The sequence below is a fragment of the Trachypithecus francoisi genome, unplaced genomic scaffold, assembly GCF_009764315.1.
Source record: "Trachypithecus francoisi isolate TF-2019V2 unplaced genomic scaffold, Tfra_2.0 Lachesis_group6, whole genome shotgun sequence".
Taxonomy (NCBI): domain Eukaryota; kingdom Metazoa; phylum Chordata; class Mammalia; order Primates; family Cercopithecidae; genus Trachypithecus; species Trachypithecus francoisi.
The window spans coordinates 75,488,325-75,498,240 of NW_022681471.1; positions in this window are offsets into that span (position 1 = coordinate 75,488,325).

Here is a 9,916-nt window from a genome sequence, read left to right on the forward strand (position 1 = left end):
TGGATCCGTGATTCAATAACATGTAGCCAGGGGCTGGCTATCAGGGCCCTATATCATATAATATAAAATTCTTATGCTATATGAAAAAAACTTTTTAGAGCTTCCTGTTCAAAAGGAATCATTGTAAGAGGCAGGCATATAGAGCTTAATGTATTGTACATCTGCTCAGCAGGTTCTGTCTAATTTCCAAATTCTGAAATTATAAAACAGCATCATCATCATTATCATCTCTATTTATTGAGTATTTACTATGGACTAGATACACTGATATCCTCTGAGACAGGCACTATCAGAATCTTCATTACACATATGAAGACATTGAGGCTTAGAGAAGTTAAATAACCTACTCAAGGTTACATAGCTAGGAATTGGTACAGCTAAGATTTGAATCTGTGCACTTTCTAACTTCATAGCTATATCTCTTAACTACTAAATCTTAAATAATATTTATAACTCATTTTTCTAAGCATTTATCTGCATAAAAGCCCCAATCAAAATAACAGAAATTGAATAAAAGCATAACCAAGAACGTGAGATGAAAAATATTACAACTTCTTACTCTTAGGGTAGTTGCTAGATTGAAGATACTTTCATTTGGTTCATTATCAGGGAAAACATAGCATCACACCAAAGATATTAAAATATGTATACTATTTGTCCAGCAAATCTGTTTATAGAATATTTTTAGGGAAATATTAAGTATGCCCACAAAGACTTGGCTATGATGGCCCTTACAACATTGTTTTTAAAATTACGATTTCAAAATTTTAATACATTAAAATTTCCTTCTTTGGTATATAGTTCTATAGGTCTTGTAACCACCTGCATAATCAGTATGTAGAAGTTCCATGACTTCAAAAGTTATTTTGTGTTGATACTTTGTATTCAAGCCTTCCACCTACCTCCAACTTCTGTGAACCACTCCTATAGTCTTGCATTTTCTAGAATGTTTTATAAATAAAATTGTACATTATGTAGTCTTCTGTGCATGGTTTCTTTTTCTTAGCATAATGCATTTAAGATTCATGCACATTTTTGCATGTTATATTGCTGAGTAGTATTGCAATGTATGAATGTACCAGTTTGTTTATCCATCATCAGTTGAAGTGCTTTTGGATTGCATCAAGTTTTGGTGATTATTAATAAGGCTGTTGTAAATATTAACTATATGTGTATTTGTCTTAAATTTTCATTTATATTGGGTAAATGCGCACGAGTGGAATTACTGGATCATGTATTGAGAGTATGTTTACTTTTATTTATTATTTTTTCCAACTTATTTCAGATTAAGGGTCTACATATGCAGATTGGTTAACTAGGTATATTGCACAGTGCTGAGGTTTAGGGTGCGAATGATTCCATCACTCAGACAATGAGCATACTGTCCAACAGTTTTTCAACTCTTGCCCCTTTTTTTTCCTCCCCTCTCTACTAGTCCCCATTGTCTATTGTTGTCATCTTTACATCCATGAGTACTTGATGTTTAACTTCCACTTACAAGTATGAACATATGGCATTTGGTTTTCTGTTCCTGCATTAATTCACTTAGGATAGTGGCCTCCAGCTGCATCCATGTTTTTGCAAAGAACATGATTTCATTCATTTTTTTTTTTTTTTTTTGGCTCTGTAGCATTCCATGCTCTATATGTACCACATTTTAAAAATCCAGTCCACTGTTGATAGACACCTAGGTTGATTCCTTGACTTTGCTATTGAGAGCATTGCTGTGATGAACATGCAAGTGCATGTGTATTTTTGGTAGAATGATTTGTTTTCTTTTGGATATACAACCAGTAATGGGATTGCTGAGTTGGATGGTAGTTTTGTTTTAAGTTCTTTAAGAAGTCTCCAAACTGCTTTCCATTAGTGGCTGAACTAATTTATATTCCCACCAATAGTATAAGCATTCCCTTTTTGCCATGTCCCTACCAACATCTGTTGTTTTTTGACTTTTTAATAATAGACATTCTGACAGGTGAGAGATGGTGTCTCATTGTGTTTTGATTGACATTTCTCTGATGATTAGTGATAATGAACTTTTTTTTTCATGTTTTTTGGCCACTTGTATGTCTTCTTTTGAGAAGTGTCTGTTCATGTTTTTGCCCATTTTTAAGTGGGGTTACTTGTTTTTTGCTTATTCAATTGTTTAACATACATATATATTCTGGATATTAGACTTCTTTTGGATATACAGTTTATGAATATTTTCTGCCATTCAGTAGGTTGTCTGTTTACTCTATTGATAGTTTCTTTTGCTGTACAGAAGTTCTTTAGGTTAATTAGGCCCTACTTGCCAATTTTTATTTTTGTTGCAATTGCTTTTGAGGACTTAGTCATAATTTATTTTCTAAGGGCAGTGTCCAGAATAGTTGATATAGTTTGGATATTTTTTGCTACCCAAATCTCATATTGAATGGAAATCCTCAGTGCTGAATGTGGGGCCTGGTGGGAAGTGTTTGGATCTTGGAAGTGGATCCCTCCTGGCTTGGTACTGTCCTAATGATAGTGAGTGAGTTCTCGGGAGATCTGACTGTTTAAGCATGTGGTGTCCAAGCTGCACAATCTCCACTGTCTGTCTTGCTCCTACTCTTGGCATGTGATGTGCCTGCTCCCCCTTAGCCTTCTGCCATAATTGTAAGCTCCCTGAGGCCTCACCAGAAGCAGATGCCAGCATCATGCTTTCTACACAGCCTGCAGAACCATGAGCCAATTCAACCTCTTTTCTTTATAAATTATCAATTCTCAGGTATTTCTTCCTAGCATTGCAAGAATTGACTACAATAATGTTTCTTAGATTGTCTTCTAGGATTCTTATAGTTTAAGGTCTACAATTTAAACATTAATTCATCTTGAGCTAGCTTTTTATGGTGAAATGTAGGAATACAGTTTTATCCTTCTGCATATGGCTAATTAGCTGTCCCAGCATAATTTATTGAATAGGGAATTATTTCCCTACTGCTTATTTTTATCTACTTTGTTGAATATTAGGTGGATGTAGGTGGGTGGCTTTATTTCTGGATTCTGTGTTCTGTTCCATTGGTTCATGTGTCTGTTTTTGTACCAGTACCATGCGGTTTTAGTTATTATAGCCTTATAGTATAGTTTGAAGTCAAGTAAAGTCATACCTCCAGCTTTCTTCTTTTTGCTTAGGATTGCTTTGGCTATTTGGGCTCCTTTTTGGCTTCACAGAAATTTTAGAATAGTTTTTCCAGTTCTGTGAAAAATGACACAGATAGTTTGATAGAAATAGTATTGAATATGTAGACTGCTTTGGGCACAATGACCATTTTAACTATATTGATTCTTCAAATCCATGAACATGGAAAGTTTTTCCATTTGTTTGTTCCATCTATGATTTCTTTTTTTTTTTTTTTGAGACGGAGTCTCTCGCTCTGTCGCCCAGGTTGGAGTGCAGTGGCCGGATCTCAGCTCACTGCAAGCTCCGCCTCCTGGGTTTACGCCATTCTCCTGCCTTAGCCTCCGGAGTAGCTGGGACTACAGGCACCTGCCACCTCGCCCAGCTAATTTTTTGTATTTTTTAGTAGAGACGGGGTTTCACCATGTTAGCCAGGATGGTCTTGATCTCCTGACCTTGTGATCCGCCTGTCTCGGCCTCCCAAAGTGCTGGGATTACAGGCTTGAGCCACAGCGCCCGGCCCTATAATTTCTTTTACTAATGTTTTGTAGTTCTCCATTTAGAGATCTTTCACATCTTTTCTTGGATGTGTTTCAGGTATTTTATTTTATGTTTCTGTGTCTATTGTAAATGGGATTGCATTCCTGATTTGGCTCTCAGCTTAAATATTATTGGTGTATGGAAATGCCAATGATTTTGTAAATGTATTTTGTATCCTGAAACTTGATTGAAGTTGTTTATCAGGTCCCAGAGTTTTTTCAGGGAGTCTTTAGGGTTTTCAAAGTATAAAATCATATCATCCATGAAGAGAGATAGTTTGTCATCTTCCTTTCCTATTTGGATGCCTTTATTTCTTTCTCTTGCTTGATTGCTCTGGTGAGCACTTCCAGTACTATGTTGAATAGAAGTGATGAGAATGGGTATCCTTGTCTTTTTCCACTTCTCAAGAGGAATGCTTCCAATTTTTGCCCATTCAATAAGATGTCAACTCTGGGTGTGTAATAGATGGTTCTTTTTATTTTGTGGTATGTTTTTCAATGCCTAGTTTTTTGAGGATTTTTATCATGAATGGATGTCAGATTTTATTGAAAGCTTTTTCTGTATCTATTGAAATGATTATATGGTTTTTGTTTCTAATTTTATGTGGTGACTCAGATTTATTGATTTACACATGTCAAACCTTGCATTCAAAGAATGAAGCCTAGTTCATCATTATGAGTTAAATTTTTAATGTGCTGTTGAATTTGGTTTGCTAGTATTTTGTTGAGGATATTTGTGTCTATGTTCATAAGGAATGTTGACTTGTAGTTTTCTAGGCCTGTGTCTTTGCCAGGTTTTGGTATCAGGGTGATTCTGGCTTTGTAGAACAAATTAGAAAGAAGTACGTCCTCCTTCATATCTTTAAATAGTTTCTCTACAGCAGGTACCAGTTCTTCTTTGTATGTCTGGTAGTATTTGGCTGTGAGTTCATCTGTTCAGGATTTTTTTTGTTGATAGGTTTACAAAAATAATTAATTCAGTTTCAGCACTTGACACTTTTCTGTTCATAATTTTAAATTTTTTCTGATTCAGTCTTTGAAGATAGTGTGTTTACAGTAATTTATTCATTTCCTCTAGATTTTCTAGTTTGTGTGCATGGAGGTTTTCATAATATTCTCTGAGAATCTTTTGTATTTCTGTAGGATTGGTTGGAATGCCACCTTTTTTGTTTCTGATTGTGCTTATTTGGATCTTCCCTTTCTCTTTGTTAATCTAATTAGTGTTCTATCAATCTTGTTTATTCTTTTAACGAATCAACTTTTGGTTTTGTTGATTCTTTGCAAGTTTTTTTTTTGGCCTCTATTTCATTTAGTTTCATGCTGATTTTAGTTATTTTTCTTCTGTTAGCTTTGGGATTTGTTCGTTATTGTTTTTCTACTTCCTGTAGGTGTGATGTTAGATCATTAATTTGACCTCTTTCTAAGTTTTTGAGAGAGGCATATAATGCTATAAACTTTCCTCTTAACAATGATTTTGCTGCATCTCAGAAATTTCGATATGTTGTGCCTGTTTTTATTTATTTCAAAGAAGTTTTTGATTTCTGCCTTGATTTCATTGTTTACCCAAAACTCACTCAGGAACGAGTTGTTTGTTTCCATGTAACTGTGTGATTTTAAGGAACCTTTTTGGTATTGATTTCTATTTTTCTTCCAGTGTAGTCTGAGAGAATGGTTGGTATGATTTCAATTTTTAAAAACAATTTATTGAGACTTCCTTTGTGTCTGAATATATGGTCAATCTTGGAGTATGTCCCATGCACTAATCAAAAAATGTGTGTTCTGCAGTTGATGAGTGGAGTATTCTGCAGACATCTATTAGGTCTAATTGGTCAAGTGTTGAGTTTAAGTTCAGAATTTAGTTTTCTGCCTTGATGCTCTTTCCAATGCTATCAGGGTGGCATTGAAGTTCCCTACAATTATTGGATGGCTGCGTAATTCTTTTTGTAGATCTAAAAGTACTTGTTTTTACGAATCTTGGTGCTCCAATGTTAGGTGCATGTATATTTAGAATAGTTGAGTCTTCTTGTTGAATTAAACCCTTTATCATCATGTGATACATTTCTTTGACTTTTTTTTTTTTTTTACTATTATTGGGTTAAAGTCTGTTTTATCTGATATAAGAATAGTAATCCTTGCTTTATTATTTTTTTTTTCCATTGGCATGATAGCTCTTTCTCACACCCTTTACTTTGAACCTATCAGTGTTGTCCCATGTGAGAGCAGTCTTGTGAAGACAGCAGATGTATGGGCCTTTTTAAAAAATCCAATTTGCCCCTCTGTGTCTTTTAAGTTGGGTGTTTAGAACATTCACATTCAAGGTTAATATTGGTATCTGAGCTTTCTTATCTTATTGTGAAGTTGCTAGTTGTCTGCTTTGCAGATTTTTTGTGTTTTTGCTTTATAGGATCTGTGGGCTATGTACTTAAGTGTGCTTTTTGTGGTAGCAGGTATAGTTCTTTTGTCATAGTTCTTTTGTTCCCATGTTTAGAGCTTCCTTAAGGGGAGCTCTAAAACCAAAACCAAAACGTTAAGGTAGCTCTAAACATCTTGAGCATCTCTTGTAAGGCTGGTCTAGTGGTAATGAATTCCCTTAGCACTTGCTTATCTAAAAAACATTTCATTTTTTCCTTAGCTTATGAGGCTTAGTTTGGCAGAATATAACATTCTTGGTGGAATTTCTTTTCTTGCAGAATGCTAAAAATAAGCCCTCAATCTCTCTTGGCTTGTAAGGCTTCCTGCTGAGTGATCCACTGTTCACCTGATAGGGTATTCTTTGTAAGTGATTTGTTTTGTTCTCATTGCCTTTAAGACTTTTTCTTTAGCATTAACCCTGGACAATCTGGTGACTATATGCTTTGGGGATTGCTTTGTATAGTATCTTGCAGATGTTCTCTGTAACTTTTGTATTTAAATGTTTATGCCTTCAGTAAGATTAGGGAAGTTTTCTTGAATTATTTTTTCAAATATATTTTCCAGGTTGTTTGCTTTTTCTCCTTTTCTCTCAGGAATGTCAATAATTTGTAGGTTTGGTTACTTTACATAATCTCATAGTTCTCAAAGACTTTGGTCTTTTTTAAAAAAATTCTTTTTTCTTTATTTTTGTCAAATTGAGATAGTTCGAAAGACTAGTCTTAAAGCTTGGAAATTCTTTCTTCTGCTTGGTCCAGTCTCTTCATAAAGCTTTCAATTGTATTTTTAAAGTTCCTGACCTTAATTTTTCAATTTCAGAAGGTCTAGTTCATTTTTTTTTAAAGATCTTTATCTCTTCCTTCATTTCCTGGATTACTTTAGAAGTTTCTTTGTGTTGATTTTCAACTTTATCTTGGATCTCAATGAGTTTCCTCACAATTTGTACTTTGAATGATTTATCTGTCATTTCTGAGTTTTTATTTTGGTTATGGACCATTGCTGGAGAGCTAATACAATCCTCTGGTGGTGTCACTACATTCAGATTTTTCATGATGCCAGAATTCTTGTGCTGGTGACTTCTCATCTTCAGACACTGACACTTCTAATCTAATATTTCTAATCATTTTTGTAGGTGTAGGGTTTTTTCTTTTGCTTCCCTATAATGTTATTTATGCTGTTATTATCATTATTTATGTTATTTTCCCTTTTTTCTTTTCCTGAGGTGGGTGTGACTGTAGAGAATGCTGTTTAGGGTCTTTCGGTTTTGCTTCTATAGCCTTACACACTTCTTTTAGTAGGTTTTATATTGGGCTGTGAACTTTGTCCTGCAAACCTGTAGATGGCACTCACAGGTAAGAGCCGGCTGTAGCCATTGTGGCCGGGTACGTACTTGCTCCTTGTTTACTGACAGAAGCTTTCTTTTGCCTCAGGCAATGGGCTGATTCATAGGATGCACAGTGGTCTGATTTCCCTGCTCAGCCCCAAGGGGTCAGGGCCCATGAAGGGTGGGGCCAGACAAGGCAGATCTGCCTGCAGGTCCCCAGATGGCAGGCACAGGTACTGGTGCCAAGGAAGAATCCACTGGGTGGCCACCAGGTGTCCAGATGGATGCCTAGGCATGTAGCCGGGAAACTTTCTCAGTTCCAAGTTTTCTGCACAGGGATGAGGGAGTGGCCTAAACTCCTAATCCAAGAGAATGAGTGTCCCAAATGCCTGGAGATTTTCCTGGGTGTGGAGCAGATATGACCCCTCTACATGAAGGTCTCCACACAAGAGAGGTAGGGTGACTCAGGCTGCTGCACCAGGTAAGCAGGTGGTCTGAATACCTGGAGGAGTGGAAAGGCTCAGGCTGATGAAAGTGACAAGTAGGTGCTCCAAATGCCTGGTGATCTGCCTGGGCATGAAAGAGAGGGTCTCCCTGCACCCAGGATCTCTGCATAGGAAGAGTAATGTGGGTCAGGCTGCTGATCCATGTGGGCAATGCTCCAAATGCTGGAAATCTATGTGGATGTGGAACAGAGAGGGCCCCTTTGCACCAAGATCTCTGAGCAGGAGGGGTGGGGTGACTCAATCTGCTGGAGCAAGCAAGTGGGTGCTCCAAATGCCTGGAGATCTTCCTGAGCCTGTAGCAGAAAGGGTTTATTTGCACCAAGGTCTCTGCCCAGAATGGTTGGGATTCTACTTCTGGATATATATCAAAAGGAAATGAAATCAGTTGATGAGGAGATATCTGCATACCTAAGTTCCTTGCAGCATTATTGACAGTAGTCAAGATATGTAAACAACCTGTCTGTTGATAAATGAATACATTAAAAAAATATAGAATATAGATAGAAAAATTTGGCATATTTACACAATGGAATATTGTTTAACTAAAAAAAGAAACAAAATTCTGCCATTTGGGACAACATGGATGAACCTGGAGAACATTATGCTAAATGAAATAAGCCAGATATAGAAATGTAAATACTGTATGATTTTGTTTATATGTAGAATCTGAATTTGGGCAAGATGGCCAACTAGACACAGCTAGGTGGAATAGCTGCCACTGAAGGATCAGGACAACTGGCGCACTCCTAACAGACTGTCAAAGAGAATTCACTGAAAGCAGATGGAGGGAAGACACAGAAGCTGGGCTGAAGGGAGAGGAAGTGTTCTGGTGGGAAGCTGGCTGGAATGTGGCTCACAGGCTTTGATGTCCACCAAAGCTTCGACTGAAATGGCAGTATGATGGAGAAGGAAGGGTGGAGTGCACTCCTGCGAGCATCAGTGACAGGGCAGGGTGCATGTGCATGTGCATCCTAGAAGGACAGAAAACTTACACTGGGTCTCAGTTCTGACCCCCAATGACTCTGGGGGAATGCATGAGTTGAACTGGCAAGAAGTAACCCACTCTTACCACAGACCTTGGGAATCTTGGCAGGAGGAGACTCCCCCTTCAACTTGACCACCATAGACACCTTTGAGTTGACAGAGAGAGCTGCTTAGAGAAGTGGTAGGGACAGCACGCCAGCCGATGTGGAGATCAGAAGGTTTGGTGTGGGAGCCTCTGTAGCAAAGCATGTCCAGGGATGCCCATTCCCCTAGGCTTGACTTGCTCTCATAGAAGACTTTGTCTCTAAGGGAACTGTCAGACCAGAACTCTGCAGGGCAGTCTTGCCCATCAAATGGGGCTAGTGTAACCTGACCACTTCTTGATGTGCTGGCTTCTCTGGGGGCCCCAGCCTGACCGTACCTGCTTACAGTATAGCTTCTGAAGCCCTGGAAGCCCGTATCGTAGCTCCTGCACTGGTGGACCATGCCTGACCGGTGGACAGCCCCAGCAGGGCAACCCCCATGGCCACATATCATCCTGCCCACTCCTTCCACCCACTGTGCTTCCCCAAGGCCCACAGCCATTCTCCACATTGCTTTGCTGGCATATGTGTGCACGAGTGGATCTTGCCTTTCCTGTCCTGCCAGCATGCACATGCACCTTGCCCTGTCACAGATGCTGGCAGGAGTGCACTTCACCCCTACTTTTCCATCATATTGCCATTTCAGTCGGAGCCTTGGTGGGCACCAGGGCCTGTCAGCCACATTCCAGTCAGCTTCCCACCAGAATGTCAACACTGCCACCAGATTGAAACTAGGCACAGAGAACAGCTGGCCTTCCTACCACCCTGAGCGGGCACCACCGCCTGCACTAATGTGCACATTGAGCACACACAGATCAACACTCAGCATTGCCCAGTTCCCTTGCTGACACCACCACTAGTGCAAACACACACATAGTCACCAGTAGGAGGCCCCTGCACCCCTGCCTCCACCACTGTAGTAAATGCCCACATGG